The 23,268-nt window shown below is 40.1% G+C and overlaps 1 long non-coding RNA gene and 1 pseudogene across 3 annotated transcripts in view; one reads left to right on the top strand and one right to left on the bottom strand.

The window, feature by feature from the left end:
• The window catches only part of LOC134757938 (uncharacterized), a 99,178-nt gene that overhangs the window by 36,002 nt on the left and 39,908 nt on the right, over positions 1 to 23,268 (bottom strand). Inside the window, exon 1 of one of the 3 annotated variants that reach the window (XR_010132595.1) lies at positions 14,314 to 14,377. The exons of the other annotated variants lie outside the window; for them this stretch is intronic. This is a non-coding gene — a long non-coding RNA (uncharacterized lncRNA). Of the gene's footprint in view, positions 1 to 14,313; positions 14,378 to 23,268 lie in introns of those variants that run through there. 3 annotated transcript variants of the gene reach the window in all.
• On the top strand, positions 787 to 8,320 carry LOC101153393 (serine/arginine repetitive matrix protein 1-like; annotated as a pseudogene).

Genomic DNA, 23,268 nt, shown 5'->3' with positions numbered 1-23,268 from the left:
GTCTAGCCAAAACAATCTTGAAAAAAGAAGAATGTTGGAGAACTCACACTTCCTAATTTGAAAATTTAATACAAAGCCACAGTAATCAAGATGTTGTGGTACTGGCATAAGGATTAACATATAAGGATAGACCACTAAAATAGGATTGAGAGTCCAGAAAGAAACCCATAGATTTATGACCATTTGATTTTCACCAAGGAACTCCAGACAATTAAATAGGGGAAGAATAGTCTTTTCAGCGAATGGTGTCAAGACAACCTGGATATCCACATGCAAAGAATTAAATTAGACTCATCTTGTGCCATATACAAAAGGTAACTGGAAATGGATCAAAGACTTAAATTTAAGACATAAAAATATAAAACTGTAAAACATAGAAATAGATTTTAGTGACGTTAGATTAGGCAATGGTTTCTTAAATGTGACACGAAATCTACAAGCAACCAATGACAGACTTTGTCAAAATTTAATTTTGTGCTTCAAAGAATTCAATCAAGAAACTGAGAAGACAGTCCATGGGATGGAAGAAAACATTTGCAAGTCACATACCTGATAAGGATTTAGTATCCAGAATATATTTTAAAAACTCTTAAAACGCAACAATAAAAATAATCCAGTTTTTAAATGGGGATTTTAATAGACATACTTCCAAAGAAGACATGCAAATGGTCAATAAGCACATGAAAAGATGCTCAATATCATTAGTCATCAGGGAAATGCAAATTAAAACTATAAAATAGGCGGTGCACCCTGGGATAGGGAGCGATCTCCAAGCGAGGCAGCAAGATGGATGCAGGATTCTTCCACTGATCAAGTACAGAACAGTATAATCGGTTCAGCAACAAACAGAAGAAACTACTGAAGCAGCTGAAATTTGCGGAATGCCTAGAAAAAAAGGCAGACAAGAGCAAAGTAAATTTGGAAGTTATAAAGCCTTGGATAACAAAGAGAGTAACAAAAATCCTTGGGTTTGAAGATGATGTTGTGATTGAGTTTATATTCAACCAGCTGTAAGTGAAGAATCCAGACTCCAAAATGATGCAAATCAACCTGAATGGATTTTCGAATGGAAAAAATGCTCGAGAATTTACAGGAGAACTGTGGCCCCTGCTGCTAAGTGCACAAGAAAACATCTCGGGAATCTCTTCTGCTTTCCTAGAACTGAAGAAAGAAGAAATAAAACAAAGACAGATTGAATACAAAAAATTGGTGTCTATGAAAAAGCAAGATGAAGACAAAGATAAAAGGCATAAGTTAGAAAAAGAAAGCAGCAGAGAAAAAAGGGAGAGGTCTCGTAGCCCAAGAAGACGCAAATCTCCTTCCCCTAAAACACAATCTTCCCCTGTTAGAAGAGAGAAAGCACAGTCATTCTCGATCTCCCCATCAAGGAACCAAGGGCCAGAGTCCTTTTCCTGCTCCAGAAAAGAAGGAGAAAACTCCAGAGCTCCCAGAACCTTCAGTGAAAGTAAAAGAACCTTCAGTACAACAGGCCACTTCTACTAGTGACATTCTGAAAGTTCCCAAACCTGAACCTGTACCAGAGCCTAAAGAACCTTCTCTGGAAAAAAAATTCCAAAAAAGAAAAGCAGAAGAAGACCCGACCACTATCTCAGTCACACTCCAAATCAAAATCTCAGATGTGGTCCCCACTGTCCTTCTCACACTCCACCTAGACAGCGCCATAGATCCCAATCAAGATTGTATTCACCTAGAAGGTGGCCAAGCCCAAGGCAGCGGCCATCTCCTCGAAGAAGAACCCCACCAAGAAGAATGCCTCCTCCACCAAGGCATAGAAGGAGTAGATCTCCAGTAAGATGAAGAAGATGTTCATCAGCATCCTTGTCTGGGAATAGCTCATCATCCTCTTCATCTCATTCCCGGTCACCACCAAAGAAGCCTCCCAAGAGAACATCCAGCCCCCCTCAAAAACTCATAAGTTATCTCCTTCAGCAAGTCCTCCAAGGCGAAGGTACAGGCCATGTCCTCCTGCAACTCCACCACCCAAAACTCAGCATTCCCCAACACCCCAGCAGTCAAACCGTACAAGAAAAAATTGTGTTTCCGTGTCTCCAGGGAGAACTTCAGGTAGTAACAAAACATAAAGGTACTGAGAAAAGGGAGTGCCCTTCACCAGCACCGAAGCCTAGAAAAGTAGTTATCTGAATCAGAAGAAGATAAACATGGTAAAATGGCTGCAGCAGATTCTGTGCAGCACAGACACCAACACAGACAACAAAACCAGCAGTCTTCATCTGACTCTGGCTCCTCCTCCTCCTCAGAAGATGAACGACCCATGAGATCCCATGTGAAGAATGGTGAGGTTGGCAGGCGGTGGAGACATTCCCCTTCCCAGAGTGCCTCTCCATCACCACAAAAGCGCCAAAAAGAGACTTACCCTTGTGGTAGACAGAGGAGAACTCCATCCCCACCACCCACCAGAAGGCGATGGTCTCTTTCTCCTGCCCCTCCTCCTCAAGGGCACAGTTCTCCCACACCACCACCACAAAAAAGAACTCCTTCTCCTCCCTCACATCGGTGCTCACCTTCTCCTAGAAGATACTCTCCTCCAATACAGAGGAGATACTCTCCTTCTCCACCTCCAAAGAGAAGAATGGCTTCTTCTCCTCCCCTTCCTGAACAAAGAGCATCACCATCTCCACCACCCAAGCATGGGGTCTCCCATTCTCCACCTCCCAAACAAAGAAGCTCCTCAGTCACCAAGAGACTTGGTGGTGACTTCATTATCATCCAAGCATAGGAAAGGGTCTTCCCCAAGCCGCTCTACCCACGAGGCCCGATCACCACAACCAAACAAATGACATTCACCCTCACCACGGCCTCGAGCTCCTCAGACCTCAAGTCCTCCACCTGTTCGAAGAGCAGGGTCGTCATCACCCCAAAGGAGGCAGTCCCTGTCTCCAAATACTAGGCCCTTTAGGAGAGTCTCCAGGACTCTGGAACCTAAAAAACAAAAAAGGCTGCTTCACCAAGCCCACAGTCTATAATGAGGGTCTCATCATCCTGATCCATCTCCGGGTCTCCAGAGCCAGCAGCTTATAAGCCCCCAGCACCTCCATCCCCCATCCAGTCTCAGTCACCATCTACAAACTGAACACCAGCTATACTGGTCAAAAAGGCCAAAAGCCCAACACCAAGAGCATCACTGCCAAGAAGGCCAGATCAAGAAGGAGGTGGGAAGAAAAAGAAGAAAAAGAAGGACAAGAGGGGGGTTGTTCCAAGATGGCCAAATAAGAACAGCTCCAGTCTACAGCTCCCAGCGTGAGCGACACAGAAGATGGGAGATTTCTGCATTTCCAACTGAGGTACCGGGTTCCTCTCACTGAGGATTGTCAGACAGTGGGGTGCAGGATAGTGGGTGCAGTGCAACGAGCGTGAGCTGAAGCAGGACAAGGCATCGCCTCACCTGGGAAGCACAAGGGGTCAGGGAATTTCCTTTCCTAGCCAAGGGAAGGGGGGACAAGCGGGACCTGGAAAATCGGGTCACTCCCACCCTAATACTGCGCTTTTCTGACAGTCTTAGCAAACGGCACACCAGGAAATTATATCCCGCACATGGCTCGGAGGGTCCTACGTCCACGGAGCCTCACTCACTGCTAGCACAGCAGTCTGAGATCGAACTGCAATGCGGCAGCAACACTGGGGGAGGGGCACCCGCCATTACTGAGGCTTGAGTAGGTAAACAAAGCGGCCAGGAAGCTCGAACTCAGTGGAGCCTACCACAGCTCAAGGAGGCCTGCCCGCCTCTGTAGACTCCACCTCTGGGGGCAGGGCATAGCCAAACAAAAGGCAGCAGAAACCTCTGCAGGCTTAAATGTCCCTGTCTGACAGCTTGGAAGAGAGTAGTGGTTCTCCCCGCATGGAGCTGGAGATCTGAGAACGGACAGACTGCCTCCTCAAGGGGGTCCCTGACCCCCGAGTAGCCTAACTGGGATGCACCCCCCAGTAGGGGCAGATTGACACCTCACACAGTCGGGTACCCCTCTGAGACAAAACTTCCAGAGGAACGATCAGGCAGCAACATTTGCTGTTCACCAATATTCGCTGTTCTGCAGCCTCCGCTGCTGATACCCAGGCAAACAGGGTCTGGAGTAGACCTCCAGCAAACTCCAACAGACCTGCAGCTGAGGACACTGACTGTTAGAAGGAAAACTAACAAACAGAAAGGACATCCTCACCAAAACCCCATCTGTACGTCACCATCATCAAAGACCAAAGGTAGATAAAACCACAAAGATGGGGAAAAAACAGAGCAGAAAAACTGAAAATTCTAAAAATCAGAGCACCTATCCTCCTCCAAAGGAATACAGCTCCTCACCAGCAACGGAACAAAGGTGGAAAGAGAATGACTTTGGCAAGTTGAGAGAAGAAGGCTACAGATGATCAAACTTCTTCGAGCTAAAGGAGGAAGTTTGAACCCATGGCAAAGAAGTTAAAAACCTTAAAAAAAGACTAGACGAATGGCTAACTAGAATAACCAATGCAGAGAAGTCCTTAAAGGACCAGATGGAGCTGAAAACCATGGCACAAGAGCTACGTGACGAATGCACGTGCCTCAGTAGTCGATTCGATCAACTGGAAGAAAGGGTATCAGTGATGGAAGATCAAATGAATGAAATGAAGAGAGAAGAGAAGTTTAGAGAAAAAAGAATAAAAAGAAATGAAAAAAGCCTCCAAGAAATATGGGACTATGTGAAAAGACCAAATCTACATCTGATTGGTGTACAAGAAAGTGACGGGGAGAATGGAACCAAGTTGGAAAACACTCTGCAGGATATTATCCAGGAGAACTTCCCCAATCTAGCAAGGCAGGCCAAAATTCAGATTCAGGAAATACAGAGAACGCCTCAGAGATACTCCTTGAGAAGAGCAACTCCAACACACATAATTGTCAAATTCACCAAAGTTGAAATGAAGGAAAAAATGTTAAGGGAAGTCAGAGACAAAACTCGGGTTACCCACAGAGGGAAGCCCATCACACTAACAGCGGATCTCTCAGCTGATAGCCATCCTGATACCAAAGCCTGGCAGAGACACAACAAAAAAAGAGAATTTTAGACCAATATCCCTGATGAACATTGATGCAAAAATCCTCAATACTGGCAAACCGAATCCAGCAGCACATCAAAAAGCTTATCCACCATGATCAAGTGGGCTTCACCCCTGGAATGCAAGGCTGGTTCAACATATGCAAATCAATAAACATAATCCATCATATAAACAGAACCAATGACAAAAACCACATGATTATCTCAGTAGATGCAGAAAAGGCCTTTGACAAAATTCAACAGCCCTTCATGCTAAAAACTCTCAATAAATTAGGTATTCATGGGACGTATCTCAAAGTAATAAGAGCTATCTATGACAAACCCACAGCCAATATCATACTGAATGGGCAAAAACTGGAAGCATTCCCTTTGAAAACTGGCACAAGACAGGGATGCCCTCTCTCACCATTCCTATTCAACATAGTGTTGGAAGTTCCGGCCAGGGCAATCAGGCAGGAGAAAGAAATAAAGGGTATTCAATTAGGAAAAGAGGAAGTCAAATTGTCCCTCTTTGCAGATGACATGATTGTATATCTAGAAAACCCCATTGTCTCAGCCCAAAATCTCCTTAAGCTGATAAGCAACTTCAGCAAAGTCTCAGGATAAAAAATCAATGTGCAAAAATAACAAGCATTCTTATACACCAATAACAGACAGAGAGCCAAATCATGAGTGAACTCCCATTCACAATTGCTTCAAAGAGAATAAAATACCTAGGAATCCAACTTACAAGGGATGTGAAGGACTTCTTCAAGGAGAACTACAAACCACTGCTCAATGAAATAAAAGAGGATACAAACAAATGGAAGAACATTCCATGCTCATGGATAGGAAGAATCAATATCGTGAAAATGGCCATACTGCCCAAGGTAATTTGTAGATTCAATGCCATCCCCATGAAGCTACCAATGACTTTCTTCACAGAATTGGAAAAAACTACTTTAAAGTTCATATGGAACCAAAAAAGAGCCCACATTGCCAAGTCAGTCCTAAGCCAAAAGAACAAAGTTGGAGGCATCACGCTACCCGACTTCAAACTATACTACAAGGAGACAGTAACCAAAACAGCATGGTACTGGTACCAAAACAGAGATATAGACCAATGGAACAGAACAGAGCCCTCAGAAATAAAACCACACATCTACAACTATCTGATCTTTGACAAACCTGACAAAAACAAGAAATGGGGAAAGGATTCCCTATTTAATAAATGGTGCTGGGAAAACTGGCTAGCCCTATGTAGAAAGCTGAAACTGGATCCCTTCCTTACACCTTATACAAAAATTAATTCAACATGGATTAAAGACTTAAATGTTAGACCTAAAACCATAAAAACCCTAGAAGAAAACCTAGGCAATACCATTCAGGACATAGGCATGGGCAAGGACTTCCTGTCTAAAACACCAAAAGCAATGGCAACAAAAGCCAAAATTGACAAATGGGATCTAATTAAACTACAGAGCTTCTGCACAGCAAAAGAAACTACCATCAGAGTGACAGGCAACCTACAGAATGGGGGAAAATTTTTGCAATCTATTCGTCTGACAGAGGGCTAATATCCAGAATCTACAAAGAACTCAAACAAATTTCCAAAAAAAAAAAAAAAAAAAAAACCCCATCAACAAGTGGGCGAAGGATATGAACAGACACTTCTCAAAAGAAGACATTTATGCAGCCAACAGACACATGACAAAATGCTCATCATCACTGGCCATCAGAGAAATGCAAATCAAAACCACAATGAGATACCATCTCACACCAGTTAGAATGGCAATCATTAAAAAGTCAGGAAACAACAAGCGCTGGAGAGGATGTGGAGAAATAGGAACACTTTTACACTGTTGGTGGGACTATAAACTAGTTCAACCATTGTGGACGACAGTGTGGCGATTCCTCAGGGATCTAGAACTAGAAATACCATTTGACCCAGCCATCCCATTACTGGGTATATACCCAAAGGATTATATATCATGCTGCTATAAAAACACATGCACACATATGTTTATTGCAGCACTATTCACAATAGCAAAAACCTGGAACCAACCCAAATGTCCAACAATGATAGGCTAGATTAAGAAAATGTGGCACATATACACCGTGGAATACTATGCAGCCATAAAAAATGATGAGTTCATGTCCTTTGCAGGGACATGGATGAAGCTGGAAACCATAATTCTCAGCAAACTATCGCAAGGACAAAAAACCAAACATCACATGTTCTCACTCATAGGTGCAAACTGAACAATGAGAACACTTGGACACAGGAAGGGGGACATCACACACCAGGGCCTGTTGTGGGGTGGGGGGAGGAGGGAGTGATAGCGTTAGGAGATATACCTAATGTAAATGACGAGTTAGTGGGTGCAGCACACCAACATGGCACATGTATACATATGTAACAAACCTGCACATTGTGCACATGTACCCTAGAACTTAAATAATTTAAAAAAAAAAAAAACTCCGACATCAAGCAGTTTAGCTCTTCCCAACACAGCTCAGCTGGTGAAATTTCATGGAAGAAATTGTTTTTATTGGTCTAAATTTTGTGTCATTTATATAGAAAAAACAGTAATATCATTGCATCATATATTTTAAAAAAAAAAAGGACAAGAAACACAAAAAGGATAAGCACAAGCAGCACAAAAAACACAAGGAAAAGGATGTGGCTGCAGCCGCTGCGACCCCTGCAGCCACTGTAGCTGCCACAACCACATTATCACAGGAAGAACCAGTGGCAGCGCCAGAGCTGAAGGAGGAGACTGAAAGTGAAGCTGAAGATAACCTTGATGACTTAGAAAAGCACCTGCGTTGGCCAGGCACGGTGGCTCATGCCGGTAATCCCAGTACTTTGGGAGGCCGAGGTGGGTGGATCACGAGGTCAGGAGATCGACACCATCCTGGCTAACACGGTGAAGCCCCATCTCCACTAAAAATACGAAAAAATTAGCCAGGCATGGTGGCAGGCACCTGTAGTCCCAGCTACAGGTCCTGAGATCAATGAGGAAGGCCCAAGTGTCCCCACAGTCTTAGGCGGAAATGTTTGTTGTGATGTAAATTTTATTTGGTTTGTAGGCAGTTCAATTTCAAAATTGCTAAAATGTGTTTGAGCTTTAGACTCTAACATTTGTTGTAATAATTGCTAGGTTGAAGTTCACCATGTAAAAACAAGGGGCATGGATTTACATTGCAAAAGTTGTCCACACTGTATTAGCGACATTCTTTCATTGACAGTTGACGTAATTCATTCAGAGTGAAATATTTTAAGCCAAAAAAAATCCCCTTTTTAAAAAGGGAGGTTTAAATACTATTAGCATTTTTATGGTTCCTTTAAATGCCCTGGCTATTCCCAGAGGGTTTTTTTTGTTTGGTTTGGTTTTGGTTTTCTTTCTGTTTTTCTTTTTCTTTACATGTTTTTCATTTGAGTCTTAGCACCCATTTAAGTTATGCTCCTGACCTTGTATGGTCTGTAAGCTTGCCCAGAAATAAGACCACCATTTTGAACTACCATAAAAGTATAAATGAGTATTTCAATGCCATAATCTTTCCTGTCGCCTGTGGAGTCTCTGCTGAGATGAATCAGGATTTGAGCTCTAGGATGAGACAGAAAATGAAAGCATGCTGTTTGCCAGGACACTGTGGATTTATATTGATGTGTATCAAGTTGATTTGGAACACTGGACTCTCATTTTATTCTTCTGGTTTTGTGTTTTTGTTTTATCTTTTGTAAAGGCAATGAGCTAGTCCCAGGAAGGATCCTTCAGTTACATACAATTTTGTTTAATGAAATGTCATGGCTCTGTTCATATTTTTCTCTTGTTCTTCCAATCGGTGTATACAACTTTCAGAGCTCTTGTATTTGGAAGGCTGGAAGGGTCCAGACTTCGGAATAGTGTCTTGGTTTCACTGTTTTTGTTTTGATTTTTTTTCTTTTTTTTTTTTAAACTAAAGCTATATAAAGCTTGTGGATTAAACAGAATAAATTTCTAAATTTTTTTAAAAACTAAAATAACACTTCATATCCACTAGGTGGCTATAATAAAAAAAAGAAAGAAAGAAAAGAAAGGATAGTAACAAGTGTTGGTGAGGGTATGGAGAAACTGGAACCCTAATACATTACTGATAGGGATGTAAATGGTGCAGCCAGGTTTGAAAACAGGCTGACAGTTTCTCAAAATAATAAACATAAAGTTACCATATGACCCAGTGATTTCACTCATAGGTATACATGCAGTAGAATTGAAAGCATATATTCACTCAAAACATTGTACAAAAATGTTTATAGGCTGGGCGCCGTGGCTCACTCCTGTAACACCAGCACTTTGAGAGGACAAGGCGGGCAGATCACGAGGTCAGGAGTTTGAGACCAGCCTGGCCAACACAGTGAACCCTGTCTCTACTAAAAATACAAAAATTAGCCAGACATGATGGCATGTGCCTATAGTCCCAGCTATTCAGGAGGCTGAGGCAGGAGAATCACTTGAACCCAGGAGGCAGAGGTTGCACCACTGCACTCCAGCCTAGGCAACAGAGCGAGACTCCGTCTCAAAAAAGAAAAAAAAAATGTTTATAGCAGTATAATTCAAAATATCCAAAAGGTAAAAATAGCCCAGATGTCCATCAAACAAAAGGTGATACATCCATACAAAGGAATGTTATTCAATCATAAAAAGGAATGAAGTACTGATACATGCTACAATATGAACGAACTTTGAAAACATTACCTAAGTGAAAGAAGTCAGACACAAAATATCACATGCTTCATGATTCATTTATATTAAGTGCCCAGAATAAGCAAGTCCATAGAGATAGAAAATAGATTAGTAAATTCACAGCCAAGGAGATGGGAGAACAGGGAGTGTCTGCTAGTAAGAATAGCGTTTTTTTTTTTTTATTTTTATTTAAAGTTCCAGGGTATATGTGCAGGTTACATAAGTAAACATGTGCCATGGTGGTTTGATGCACCTATCAGCCCATCACCTAGGTATTAAACCCAGCATGCATTAGCTATTTTTCCTAATGCTCTCCCTCCCCCCACCCCATCCCCCAACAGGCCCCAGTGTGTGTTGTTCCTTTTCCTGTGTCCATGTGTTCTCATGAACAGGGTTTCTTTTGAGGGTCATGAAATGTTCTGGAATTAGGATACTGGTCACAGTTTCATAACTTTGTGACTATACTAAAAACCAGTGCATTGTAGGCTTTTCAAGGGTGAATTTTATGGTATGTGAATGATATATAAATGTTTTAGAAGAATAAAGAGTAAGGGTAAAACTAAGAATGAATAGGGTTTTTAGCCTACGTGACCAAAACAGTGGTGATAATATAAACAAAAACAAGAACTTCATGTGAGAGAACTTGTTTGATAAATAAAAATAAATAAATTCAGTTATAAAGACATAGTACTTGAAACTGATCATGAAAATGGATGCCATCACTCAAGGAGAGAGAATGCAGAAATCAAGACAAAGAGGAAGAGGAGAGAGGAAGACGGTGGAGGAAGAGAAGGAGAGAAAGAGGGAGAGGAAGGAAAGAAGAACCCACAGGTGAGGATATAACTAGGAAGAAGGTTCACATTTGATAGGAGGATGACAGAAGGGAGTTAAGAAAAGGGAAAAAGAGGTGAAAGAACTAGAAGCGTACAATGACAAGAATAGTGAAAGAGAAGAACTTTTCATAAACATGAGTGTAGCTGGCCAGACACGGTGGCTCACGCCTATAATCCCAGCACTTTGGGAAGCCGAGGCAGGCAGATCACCTGAGGTCAGGAGTTCAAGACCAGCCTGATCAACATGGTGAAACCTCATCTCTACTAAAAATACAAAATTAGCCGGGCGTGGTGGCGCATGCCTGTAATCCTAGCTACTCGGGAGACTGAGGCAGGAGAATCTCTTGAACCCGAGAGGCGGAGATTGCAGTGAACCGAAATCCCACCATTGCACTCCAGCCTGGGCAACAAGAGCAAAACTCCATCTCAAAAGAAAAAAAAAATGAGTGTAATTAATAGTCTGTCAAGTATTACAGACAGATCAAGGAGACTAGGAACGAATGCAATGAATTTGACAAGAAGAAAGGTCATCTGTCAACTTTCAGGAATGCTTTTCAAAAGAGAGATCCAAACTGCCAGTGTTAAGAATGGGTCAGAAAAATAAAGAGAGATGATTAGGAAAGGAAGAGATATGGGACAGGAACATGAAAGGATGTAGAAGGACAATAGCAAATAAACTGAAGTGCACAAAACCTGACACAAGAAGACACTTGTCCAAGCATAATCTATAATTAACGTAAAATACAAACAACCTAAATTTTCTAACAATGTGTAAAAAATAAATGATTGCACAAATATAGAAGCATTGTCTGGTATCATGATTAAGAGAACAGACACTCAAGCCAGACTGCTTAAATTTGAGTTCTTATTTATTTATTTGAGACAAGGTCTCACTCTTTCGCCCAGGCTAGAGTGCAGTGGCGCAGTCTCTGCTCACTGCAACCTCCCCATCCTGTGCTCAAGTGACTGTCCTTCCTCAGCCTCTCAAGTAGCTGAGACTATAGGCGCATGCCACTACACTCGGCTAATTTTTTTGTATTTTTTGTAAAGACAGGGTTTTGCCATGTTGCCCAGGCTGGTTTGAAACTTCTGGGCTCAATCCCTGATCCACCCACCTCGGCCTACCAAACTGCTGGGATTACAGGTGTGAGCCACCACGCCCAGCCGAATCTGAATTCTGACTCTACCACTTACTAGCTGAATGACCATGGGCAACTTACTATACTACTCTGTGCCTTATTTCCTCGTCTGCAAAATGGGATAGTAACAATAATATCTACCTCATAGTGTTGATGGGAAGATTAAATATGTTATTATTTGCAAAGCATTTAGAACAATATCTGACATATAGTTAAGTACTATATAAGGGTGAATTATTATAATCAATACAAGAGAATACCTGTGGTTGTTAAAAATGGCATCAGAGAATTTCCAATGATTACCTAAATTATTGAGACTTAACATTTAATGACACATTAAGTGAATAAAGCTGGAAAAAAATGTATACATTATGTGACATCATAATTTACACGCACAGAAAAAAAGACTGGAAACCTAACAGAAGGTCAACAGCAACTCAAAGAGATGGGACTGTAGGGGATTATTATTTTAATCTTTATGCTCTTTCTGCATCTCTAAATGTTCTATCACAACAATTTATTATTATAGGTGGAAAAAATAAACATGAAAATAGAGAATTCTAGGCTAACATGGCTGACTGAATACACATATCTTTAATCTTTCTTCTGAAACCACAGGAAAATTATAAAAAGTGGTTTTTTAAACAATCTTCAGACAGGGAGAAGAGGAGAGCAGATAGCAGAAAAAAATAAAAGGAAGCCAGAAACTATTGCAGGCAGTGGAGAAAGCTGAGAGGCAACCCAATTTATACTACAGAATCCACAAACAGCTCACAAACTGGCAGCAACAGGTAATCTGTGACTTAAGTGTGGTGGGGTGACTAACGGAAGAGAATTTTGTGAAAGCTTTTTGAGAAGTAGATAAATCCATCATCTCCCTCACTCTAACTATAGCATATATCTGGAGGTTTATTCTCCAGGTTGGAGAACATCAGACATGATTAAGGGCTTGGGTATATATGCAGCTACATGGCACATGTCAAGACACTTGGCTCCTTTCCCCTAGACACCTCCCAGAATGCTGACAGCCAGACATTAACCCTTCAGCCAGGAGATTAGAATTTCCAGGTTTTCTCTGGGAAAAGTTACTATCTGAAGGCTTAAACCATAAAGATATTGACAGAAGAGGGTCCACTAAAAACAGTACACCTAGATCAGCAAACAGTGAAGCACCAATTCTATAAGCTTCCTTACACACTCATAACATTCATTTAGTATTTTCATTTAGTATTTTAGTCTCACACTTTTCATCATATGTGTACATATAACCAGCCATTGCCAGACCTTTGAGGAAATCCTGTAGCATGAAAGATAGAAATGAAAACAGAAAGGGAAAGTCAGTCTGAAGAAAATGATACTATTCATTGAGAAAAAATACTTATCATTAGTAACCCAAGAGAGGTATAATATGATACTACACTCATGGAACACTGACAAGATGCTTTTTTAGAGGAACATTAAGAAAACAAGGCCAGGCGCAGTGGCTCATGCCTGTAATCCCAGCACTTTGGGAGGCCGAGGTGGGCAGATCACTGGAGGCCAAGAGTTCGAGATCAGCCTGGGCAACATAGTGAGACCCTGTCTCTATTAAAAATACAAAAAACTTAGCCAGGCATGGTGGCACAAGCCTGTAATCCCAGCTACTCCGGAGACTGAGGCACAAGAATATCTTCAACCTGGGAGGTGGAGGTTTCAGTGAGCACAAATCACAACACTGCACTCCAGCCTGGTTGATGGGGCCAGACTCTGAAAAAAAAAAAAGAAAAAGAAGAAAGAAAGAAAGAAAGAAAGAAAGAGAGGAAGGAGGGAAGGAGGGAGGGAGGGAAGGAGGGAGGGAGGGAAGGAGATTAAAAAAGAGCTCTAGGGAGCTAAAATCTAACGGCAATAATGACAAAAATCAATATAAAAATTCAAAATCTATAAAGTAGAGCAGAAATACAGAGATAAAAATTACAAGAGAAAAAAATGAGAAATTTAGAGGACAGGTCAGGTGTCCTCAACAAATACAGATGTTCCTTAATTTACAACTGTGTTACATCCCAGTAAACCCACTGTAAGTTGAAAATATCGTAAGTTGAAAATGCATCTAATACACCTAACCTACCAAACATCATAGCTTTGACTAGCATGGGCATTTTGTAGACATGATGGGATGCAAAAACACAAAACACAACATCCAAAAATGCTAGCAACACAGTACACTGTAGAATGTCTGTTGCTTGCCCTCATGTTGTGTGGCAGACTGGAAGCCGCAGCTCGCTGCTATTGCCCAGCATTACAGGAGAATATCATACAGCTTATTGCTAGCCCAGGAAAAGATCAAAATTCAAAACTCAAAGTACAGTTTCTACTGTAAGCATATTGCTTTCACAATTTCTACTGTAAGCATATTGCTTTCACAGCATCATAATATCAGAAAATCATAAGTCAAACCATCATAAGTCAAACCATCATAAGTCTGGGACTATGTGCATTAGCAAACCGAATCTAGCCATATATAAAAAGAATAAAAACCATGACAAGGCTACTCAGAGCATTTTACTTGTAATTATATTATATTACATACCTTCAAGTACCACTTCTTGTAATATTCACTTTAGAGTTTTCTTGAAAATTTAATGATAACAGGCATTGAAATTAATCCTGGGAAGGCACAACTGGTCAAAAACAGAAATCAAATCAATGTAATTCACCATATTAATAAACTAAAAAAAAGAAAACCATATGATCATCTCAATAAATGCAGAAAAAGCATCTGACAAAATCCAAAATCTATTACTGATAAAAAGTTCTCAGCAAAGGAAGAATAGAAAGAAACATCCTCAACCTGACAGAGTTCATATATGAAAAACCCTCAGCTAACATACTTAGTCGTAAAAGACTAGATGCTTTCCCTCTGAGATCAGGAACAAGGCAAAGATATCCATTCTTACCACTTTTCAATATAATACTGTAGGTCTACCCAGTGCTATATGGCAACATCAACAAAGGCATCCAGATTGGAAAGGATGAAATACAACAGTCTCCATTCACAGCTGACATAATTACATACACAGAAAATCACAAAGACTCTGCAACAAAGCTCCTGGAACAAATCAGTGAGTTTAGCAAGGTGAGAAGACACAAGGGCAATAAGTTGAAATCAATTATATTTCTATATGCCTGCAATGAATAACTGGAATTCATTTTGTAAAATACCACTTATAGCACCGAAAAAACAAAAGAATGAAAAGGAAGAAAAACATATGTAGGTATTAATCTAACAAAATATGTGCTGGAGCTACAAAACACTGATGAAAGACACTAAAGAGGACCTAATTAAATGGAGAGAAATACTGTACTCATTGATTGGAAGACTTCATATTATGAAGCTATCAATAGTCCACAAATTGATCTATAGATTCAATGCAATCATAATCAAAATCCCAGCAGAACTTTTTGTATATATTAATAAGCTGATGCTAAAATTTATATGGAAAGGAAAATAAACAAGAATAGCCAAAACAATCTTAAAGAAAAATCAACAAACTTAGAGGACTCACACCACCTAATTTCAAATTTTGTTACAAAAATTCAGTAATCAGTCTGGGCGCAGTGGCTCACACCTGTAATCCCAGCACTTTGGGAGGCCGAGGCGGGCAGATCAGTTGAGGTCAGGAGTTTGAGACCAGTTTGGACAACATGGTGAAATCTTGTCTCTAGTAAAAATACAAAAATTAGCCAGGTGTAGTAGTGGGCACCTGTCATCCCAGCTACTCGGGAGGCTGAGGCAGGAGAATCACTTGAATCCGGGAGGTGGAGGTTGCAGTGAGCTGAGATCATGGCACCACACTCCAGCCTGGGTGACAGAGTGAGACTCTGTCTCCAAAAAAAAAAAAAATTCAGCAATCAAGACAGCCTGATATTTGTGAGCTGATAGACACATAGATCAATGTAACAGAACAGAGTCCAGAAACTGGCCAAACATATATGTGCAATTGATTTTGACAATGTTGCCAAGGTAATTCAATGGAAAAAGAATAGTCTTTTCTACTATTAGTACTGAAACCACAGGGCACCCATAAACAAAAAAAAAAACTTTGAGCCACAACTCACATATGTCCAATAATTAAGTCAAAATGGATTAGAGGCCTAGACATAAAACATAAAACTATGCATCTTTTACAAGAAAACAGAAGAAAATTTCGTGATCTTGGATTAGGCAGCGTTCTTAAATACTATACAAAAAGCATACCCATAAATGAAAAAAATTGATAAATAGGACTCATCCAAATCAAATCCTTTCATTCTGCAAAAGACCCTGTTAAGATATTAAGAAGATAAGCACTGAGAAAATATTTTAAATCACATATCTCACAAAGGACTTTTGTCTGGAATATATAAAGAACTCTCAAAACTCAATAAGAAAACAAACTACCCAATTAAAAAACAAGCAAAAGATTTGAACAGACACTTCACCAAAGAAGAGACATGGATAGCAAATAAAACCATGCAAAGATGTTAAGCATCATTAGTCATTACAGAAATACAAATTCAAACCACAATGAAATACCAATACACACCTATTTGAATGAGTAAAAGAAAAACAAAACTGACAATACCAAGTGCTGACAATGATGTGAACAAACTAGCATTCTCATACATTGCTGGTAGAAATGTAAAATGGTAACAACCACTTTGAAAAACAATTGGACAGTTTGTTTCTTTTTTTTTTTTTTAGATGGAGTTTTGCTCTTATCACAGTGGCACGATCTCAGTTCACTGCAAGCTCTGCCTCTTGGATTCAAGTGATTCTCCTGCCACAGCCTCCCGAGTAGCTGGGATTACAGGCATGAGTCATCACGCCCAGGTAGTTTTTGTATTTTTAGTATTTTCACCATGTTGGCCAGGCTGGTCTCGAACTCCTGATCTCAGGTGATCCACCCACCTCGGCCTCCCAAAGTGCTGGGATTACAGGCATGAGCCACCACGCTCGGCCTAGGCAGTTTCTTATAAAGTCAAGCATACTTTTCATATGACCTAGCAATTCCACTAAGTATTTACCCAAGAGAAATGAAAACTTATGTTCACATAACAACCTGTTTTATGAATGTTTGACAGCAGTTATGGGATAGCCATTAAAAGCCATCAAAAACTGGAAATAACCATCAAAAACTGGTTATATATTCATAACCATCAAAAACTGGAAATAACCTAAATGTTCTTCATCTGGTGAATACATAAACTGTGGCACATCCCATACAATGGAATACTACTCAGTAATTAAAAATGAAGAAGTGACATAAACCAGATCCAAAGGGCTCTATTTGACTCACTCTATGGCTTATTTATATGACATACTAAAAAAGGCAAAACTCAAGGGGTCGAGAACAGACTCATAGCTGCCAGGGTTTCAGGTCGGGGAAGGGGTTGACTACAAAGGGATAGCACGAGGGAAGTTTTAGACTGATGGAATCTTTCAGCATCTGGATTGTGGTAGTGCTTCCATGACTCTACGCATTTGTCAAAACTCAAAGCATCGTACACCAAAAAGAATGAATTTTTGAAATAAATATATATTTAAATAGCATGTCTGCATGTGGTTCTTTGCATTATGTGATAACTGCAACATTATCTCAGGAATAAAATATATAATCATTTTTAAATTTACAAAAAAATGTCAGAAAAGCGTAAGTGGTGGGCCCAAGGGGTAGAAAGGGAAGAGCCGAATATATTTATAAGCAGAAAAAAGGGGCCTCAGTGGAGAGATAAAGTAGATATGCAAGAAAGGAGCAGTAATGAATTGAACAAGACTGTGAAAGAAATGGAAGGGAACAGAATCAAGCACAGAAGCGGCCAAGTTCTAAGTATCTTTCAAATCATAAATTAAGCATCATTACCTCCACAAAGCCTTCCCAGGAGCCCCAAAGTGGAAATTACCTTTTCCTCCCCTGAAACTCTACATCATTTTAAACATACTGTCTGATAACTCTTCCTAATTACTATGAAATAGAGTTATTAGTATTTTACATGTCTTCTCTCCTGTTCCTGCCCCAACAACCCACTAGATTATGAATTATTTGAAAGCAAAGTTTCAGGAGCAATTTATACTTCTTTCCTCCACAGTGCTTTGCATTGTGCTTTAAATATAGTAAAAATAAAAACAAAACAAAACCGCAAAACCCACAATAAGGATGTTGAATAAATAATGCAGAGAGTAGTAGATGGTTTACTGATTGATTCTTGCATGTGATATTCTTTGTATTACAATCCAGTATAATGACTTTTGCACAACGGCACTGTTGTTGTCAAATGTATTCAGTTATGGATTCATCTGAGTCGTGAATTTGAAGCAATAAACGTTTGAAAAAATGTCAAGGACATCAGTTACTTACATAAATATATTAAAAAGTTCACCTCGGCTGGGCGCAGTGGCTCACGCCTGTAATCCCAGCACTTTGGGAGGCCAAGGCGGGTGGATCACCTGAGGTCAGGAGTTCAAGACCAGCCTGGCCAACATGGCAAAACCCGGCCTCTACTAAAAACACAAAAATTAGCCAGGAGTGGTGGCACATGCCTGTAATCCCAGCTACTCGGGAGGCTGAGGCAGAAGAATCACTTGAACCTGGGAGGCGGATGTTGCAGTGAGCCGAGATTGCGACATTGCACTCCAGCCTGGGCGACAGAACAAGACTCCGCCAAAAAAAAAAAAAAAAAAAAAAAAAAAAATCACCTCAGGAAAGACGACCCATTCTAATTCCCTTGAAAAGTTATAGAAAAAGCAGATGGCTCTACAAGATTGGGGGTGGTGGGTGCATTAGGCTCATTTTAAGGAAGTCAGAAGTATAATTTTTAAAAAAAGGCCGGGCGTGCTGGCTCACACCTGTAATCCCAGCACTTTGAGAGGTTGAGGCAGATGGATCACGAGGTCAGGAGATCGAGACCACCCTAGCTAACACGGTGAAACCCCATCTCTACTGAAAATACAAAAACAAAGAAAAATAGCTGGGCATGGTGGTGGGTGCCTGTAGTCCCAGCTACTTGGGAGGCTGAGGCAGGAGAATGGCATCAACCCAGGAGGTGGAGCTTGCAGTGAGCCGAGATTGTGCCACTGCACTCCAGCCTGGGCGACAGAGCGAGACTCCATCTAAAAAAAAAAAAAAAAAAAAAAAAATTCTGGCCAGGCATGGTGGTGTCATGTCTGTAATCCCAATATTTTGGAAGGCCAAGGCAGGAGGAGCACTTGAGGCCAGGAGTTCAAGACCAGCCTGGACAACACTGCAAGACACTTTCTCTACAACAACTTAAAAAATTAGCCAGGCATGGTGGTACACACCTGTAGTCTCAGCTATTTGGAAGGCTGAGATGGGAAGACCGCTTGAGCCCAGGAGGTCAAGACTGCAATGAGTCATGGTTGGGCCACTGCTCTTCAGCCTGGGTGACAGTGAGACCCTGTCTCAAAAAAAATAAAAATTTTGAGGTACATGTATTTAATGTGCAAGTTTGTAATGTTCAATTCTATCAATGGCCTGTTTTTTTCTTTCTGTACATATGCTTACTCATCTTTCAATGATCTTATTTCCATGGAGTTTAGGGATAAATAAGCCACATGTAGATAAAATATTATCAGTCTACTGAATATATCACTGAATTGCATCATTGATGGCATTATACTCAGTTACAGAGGACTATGAATTCATCTACCCTCATTTTGTCACTAATCAGTACATCATGTCCATGTAACTGAATTTACTCTGTAAAATTTTTAGTGTAGGACCTCTTTTCCTATTATGATACACTTCCATCATTAAGGACGTGGAAATTTTGTTACAAATAGTAAGTTAAGTACCACATAACAATTAAGATATAATTCATTACTACTTCCTTAAAAACAAAACAAAAAGACTGTCCTTCAGAACATATCAAGGAGACAATTTTTTTCTTGCTATGAGTGAATGAAACATGCTATGGAATGAATTGTTCACATCCCAACCCCCCACCAATTCATATGTTGAAAGCCTAACCTCCAATGTGATTATACCTGGAGATGGGGCTTTTCAGACCTAAGTAAGTCCCTGTGATGGGATAGTACCCTTATAAGTACAGACTGCTCTATCTCTATCTCTCTTCTCTCTCTCTCTCTCTCTCTCTCTCTCTCTCTCTCTCTCTCTCTCTCTCTCTCTCTCTCCCCACCCTGCCATGTGAGGACACAGGGATAAAGGCAGCCATGTGCAAGCCAGGAAGAGAGCTCTGACCAGAAACCAACTATGCCAGCATCCTGTTTTTAAGCCACTCCGTCTATGGTGTTTTGTTATGGCAATCCAAGTTGACTAAGACAAAAACATATCAAGGAATTTGGAGACAAAACCCTAAGCAATTCAGCACTTTATCAGTCAAGTATTGCAGGAAGAGGAATGGATAGGATGCAGGAGAGAGGGCACTGAGTTATATACAGCCTGGCCCATTTACTGACTTCAAGTGAGACCCAGAACAAGTTGCTCTTCAGTTCGTAGTTTGGCTACAGATTCTGCATCTATATAATTATGACACTAGATAAGCTACTCTCACAGCCACCGCACAGCATCACTCCCACCCTCACTTTGACTATGACTGTACCTTGAAACTGCAGTCACTAACGACGCTGCAGTAACTAGGTGAGACAGGAAGAAATAATCACTGAAGGCAGCAACAAGGAGAGTAACAAAATGTCGTGCATAAATTGCAAGTCTAGCATGACAGAATGCAAAATGTATAACTGAGATAAACATTTATGAAATCTGCTTCAAAAACAAAGATCAAAATTGAATACTGGCCAGGAGTAGTGGCTCATGTCTGTAAATCCCAGCACTTTGGGAGGCTGAGGCAGGTGAATCACCTGAGGTCAGGAGTTCGAGATGAGCCTGTCCAACATGGTGAAACTGCATCTCTACTGAAAATACAAAAGTTAATTGGGCATGGTAGTGTGCACCTGTAGTCCCCAGCTACTAGGGAGGCTGAGGTGGGAGGACCACTTGAGACTGGGAGGCAGAGGTTGCAGTGAACCGAGATTGTGCCACTGCACTCCAGCCTGGGTGACAGAGTGAGACCCTGTCTCAAAAAAAAAAAAAAAAAAAATTTGAATACTGCACCACCATCACCATCTCTTTGTACTAAAGCTTAACATGTACAAAAAAATAAAAAGAATGCAGATACAACAGAAAGGGAATGCTGCGACTACACAAAGCACAATGGTCATTCATGTCCTTCCTACTTTTTGTTATAGTATACAATGATTTTTTTTTTCTAAGATGAAGTGTAAGGAAGCATATAATTGCATAGGGAAAAGAGAACGTGAGATACTAACCCCGGACATAATAGTGCTGTCAGCAAGGCATTTGTCTCCCACTTAACACCTCTAAATGCTAAGGAAGTAAGAAACTGAATAGTTACTTTAGCAACTTGATTTAGTCCACTTTACAAATGCTTTAGAGTAATCAAGGCACAATTAAATTTTCATAAGTCGGCTAAAATTCCCCCATGCAATTTTTTTTATTTCTTACTTCACAGCATTTTAATTTCTACATTTCACACAACTTCCTGGAATAATAACAGTTGTAATGCTTACTCTTATACATTGTAGCAGACACATATCTGGCAGGGGTTCCCAGAAGGACCCATAACACAATGGCACAGGTCATTAAACCTCCTCCATTGGCAGGAGAAGGAAAACCAAAGCAGGCCAGACCTAAAGGCACAAAAATGAAATAGAAAACCAGCAACAATAATAGTCTCAAAAGTACATAGGACTTTATAAGAAATTAAGCACAACCTTATGAAGACATTATATGAAACAGCACACAAGTAAATTATCTAATGGGAGTACTACAAGCAAGGGATGTTATAAGCAAATGTTATTTGCTTGGCTAAGTACCTGACACTTTTTCTTAATGAAAAAGTCTGATTTTCCATTCAAGGTTAGTGGAAGTAAGTTTTCATAAGTTGAATTAGCCTTAATGTCACTGTCTAAATCAAAATTACACAAAATATCTCCCCCTTTCCCTCTTCGGTAGTCACTCCAAAAACAGCACTTCTTTTTTTCCCAAAGAAATTTCCTTCTGTTTCCTTTTATTCATGCTGAGGAATGAAAAAAAATCAAAGTGAGAATTGGTCTCAGGAAAATATAACCCTTAAAACTGATTTTTGAAATTATCATTGACATCTGAAACATCTAATGAGCCATTTTTTACAGCAGCTTTGTTTACGAAAATCACTACTCTGGCTATCAAAAACTGACAAGCTCCATTTTTAGTTTATAAATGAAGGCACTAGGGTTCATCAGCCATTGTGAGCCCACTACCGATGCCATTCCATTTATACACTTAAAGACCAGCACTTAGGCTTGCTGTAGCATTTCAAAATGTTAGCTTTCAAATCATGAACTCCCTTAGCCCACTTAAAATATGATTCTACTCACGTACTGATTTCAAGAATGTGTTTATTTTGCAAAGCAAGGAATATACATATTGGAGTTTACAATAAACTATTCAGAACTAAAGAAGCTATGGAAGGTGCTTGATATAGGAAGATACTTAGACTAATATCCTTAATTTGAGAAGACAGAAATGTAAACATTATAAAACACAGATTTCCATTAACTTTAGGGTATAATTTTCCAAGTCCCTTTGTACAAAGGAATCAAAGTTTAACATAGGCCGGCAGCTTACTATGAATGTTTAAGACATATCTGAGTGTACTCATTTGAAGTAATAAAGGTAACAAACAAAATTTGTGTTCCTTGACCCAGGAAGACTGACAGCAACATTGCGTTCTTTGGGGGCCTGAAAACAACTGCATGAATCATCTTCCAGCCAAACTCCTGCTGGGCATCCTCCCACACATAAGAAAGTCTCTAACAAACATACAAGCTACTATGACAGAAAGTTACAAGAGCTCTGAAAGTTAGTTGAAACAGAATTTTCCTTTAAAGGCAGACTAACTGGAAACCAATGGCTCATTATGAATTTAGCAGGTCTCTGAAAGGTACGTGATCCTGCCACACAAATGAATCACTCCCTTACTCGAAGTTTTGCATCTGAGGGAGTGTGTTAATTACATAAAACACACAACTGATTTACTTCTCATGAAGAAAGCAAAATGATTTAACCTACATAAGGAACTTGACCAATGTTATAGCAATTAAAAATTGACCAATACACAAGTGGTCACAAGAGTCAAAACAGTATAAACAGTATAACCTAAATTACAGTATTTTGCAATGTTTGATATTGTTATCTCATACTTCTAATCAATGAAAATCTTTAATAATGATATTTTGAGAGTTCAGAAACACATAAAAAAGGATATAACCAAAAAGTTGATGACAAACAACGCTCTAATACACCTCCCTGTTCTTTTAAAAAAATTTACTCAACTCTGTACTTTCTGATTTGGTATAACATACAAAATCACTAGGCATAAAAAATGTGTTGTATTCAAGGTGCAACACTCTAAGTAGAAATATAACATTGATGAAAACTGGGCAGAATAGGCACTTAAGTATTTG

This window comes from Gorilla gorilla, chromosome X (assembly GCF_029281585.2).
Source record: "Gorilla gorilla gorilla isolate KB3781 chromosome X, NHGRI_mGorGor1-v2.1_pri, whole genome shotgun sequence".
Taxonomy (NCBI): Eukaryota; Metazoa; Chordata; class Mammalia; order Primates; family Hominidae; genus Gorilla; species Gorilla gorilla.
This window is presented reverse-complemented; position numbering and strand designations above follow the sequence as displayed.